The sequence below is a fragment of the Manis pentadactyla genome, chromosome 2 (assembly GCF_030020395.1).
Source record: "Manis pentadactyla isolate mManPen7 chromosome 2, mManPen7.hap1, whole genome shotgun sequence".
NCBI classification, from domain to species: Eukaryota; Metazoa; Chordata; class Mammalia; order Pholidota; family Manidae; genus Manis; species Manis pentadactyla.
This window is the reverse complement of record NC_080020.1, coordinates 220816964-220819454: the sequence shown is the minus strand read 5'-3', so window position 1 is coordinate 220819454 and position 2491 is coordinate 220816964.

Genomic DNA, 2491 nt, shown 5'->3' with positions numbered 1-2491 from the left:
GGCTACTGCCTCAGGGAACAGATGAAAAGCACCGGCGGGGGTGGGGGTGGGGATGGGGGTGGGGATGGGGGTGGGCCTGGCCTGAAAACTGGTGGTGGAATGTAGTTGGGAAGGCTGCAGATTGTCCCAAACCAGTGTTCATCTGGGTGTCTGAGCCCCTCTGAAATCAGCAGTGAGTTTAGGACAAATAAAAGGAAATCATAGCCAAAGGAAGATTAAAGGGCTTTAGGAGGGACTCGTGTAAAGGTGACTCGCTGACTGGATGGTGAGGAGTGGGGAGCCAGGGAGCCACATGAACTTGTAGGCATTTTGGAGCTGTGCTGTCCGATAGACAAATCATGTGACTTATGTGTGTAATGAGAAATTTTCTAGTTGTCACATTATAAAACATAAAAACATAAAATTTGAATTATATATTCAAGTACATCCAATACATTACATCTCATATATTAAGAGATATATCCACTATATATAATATTATGATTTCAACACATAATTAATAAGAAATTATTAATGAACCAGTTGACATATTTTCCAACCTAAGTCTTCAAATTCTGGTGTTTATTTTATAGTAACAGCACATCACAATTCAGGTGCTAAATTGTCAACAAAAATACTCAATCTATGCTTAAATTTCATAACATTTCCAGCAGGAAAATGTAGATTAATTTTCCCCTTTTCAAAAATATGTAAAATTTTCTCAACAGCTGTATCAGATATCATTTAATTCTTTTTTCAACTTTATCGAGATAGAATTGGCAGTATAAGATGGTGTAATTTTAAGGTGTTGATTTGATACACTTCCATATGGTAAAATGATTACCACCAATGCCTAACACCTCCATGGTATCACATAATTGCCATTTATTGTTTGTGGTGAGAACATTTATGATCTACTCTCTTAGCAACTTTCAAGTATATAATACAGTATTACTAACTACAATCACCATGCTGTCCATTAGGTCCTTAGAACTTATTCATCTTATAATTGGAAGTTTGTACTCTTTGACCAACATCTCCCCATTTCCCCTACCCTGAATATAAGGGTTTTTTATTTAAATTTTAAATTAATTAGAATCAGATAACATTTAAAAGTTAGTTTTTCAGTGGCATAAGCAGTATCTCAAGTGTTCAACAGCCACATGTAGCTAGAGGCTGCTGCATTGAACAGAGCAGTTTTAGAGCATCAGAAGCTGATTGCCTACTGCCTACTCTCCTTGGTCTGGCATGGGGTCTGAACAGCTTTCACTGCCCACATTCTGAAGTTCAATCGTCTAGCTATGGTGGTTCTCCTGGGAGCCCAGCCTTCTCTGAGTTAGCCCTGAGTGACACTGGGTCATAATCTCAGGGCTGTTGCTTATAGTTGGAGACCCAGAAAGCAGCTTGTAGGTAACATGACTAAATGGGCCCCAAATGGAACAGATGGGACCACCTCGATTTTTCCACATGAAACAGTGTGGCTAGATCTGGAGGAACTTTTCCCTTTTTACAACTCATTGGATTAGATGGGAAGTTGATAATTTTCCTAGAGACTTTAAACTATTCCTTAAATCAGAAAAAATTTAAAAATCAAATGGCTGTCGGGTATTGCTGGTTCCCTGTAAATGCTTATTGATAAATTAGCTATTACTGTTCTAATTATACCAGAATATCCAATAATGGCTTTCTTAACTGGGGAAAGAAAAGCAGATGATTGTTTATGGTTAAAGTTGTTTTACATTTCTGTACATTATAATAATTAGGAAAAAAAAGGAGTCAATTGTCATGTAAATTATGAGGTTCCATAGGATTTATTGGTATCTCTAATCTCTTTTAGAAGTTACTATTTAACTAGGAAAGGGATTTTTTTTAAGTGTGTATGAAAAAAGTTATATGTGTAATAAATATGTATATATGAAGAATTTCTAAAGAATCTACTTATAAAACATTCTTTAGCATTTTAGATCCTGCCAAAGATCTTACAATAAAAATAGTCATAAAATGCATTCTTTTTGACTAAACTTTTAATAATTAAAAAAAAAACTGTAAAGATTGCCACAAGGTGGCACTAAAATCTAATGACCATTCCAGTCTCTGATCTTGACGTGGGAGGAGTTAGGGGGTGATTTATAGATCTGTAGGAGAGAGTGAACCAAAAAAACAGACCAAATAAATTAAACTGAAGAATGAAGATGGATTAACATCTCCCTTTTGTCTGAGAACTAATTTCCCTCTGTCACTGGCGTGCATATGTGTCATACAATGAATCTACATGTTAACAAGGTTTATTATTAAAAATGATTTGTTCTCACTGACCAATCAATTTTATCCTTGTCCTTCAATGGGAGTGTACTGTGAAGGGACAGGGGAGGCAAGGAGACTGACACATCACCTAGTTTGGCAAAATTTATCCTGTGAGTGGTGCAGTCTTGGAAGCAGCCAGTCTTCAGAAAGCTTATCAAAGTATCCTGGACATAAAAATGAATACTGCGAAAAGAAGTTACTGCAGAAC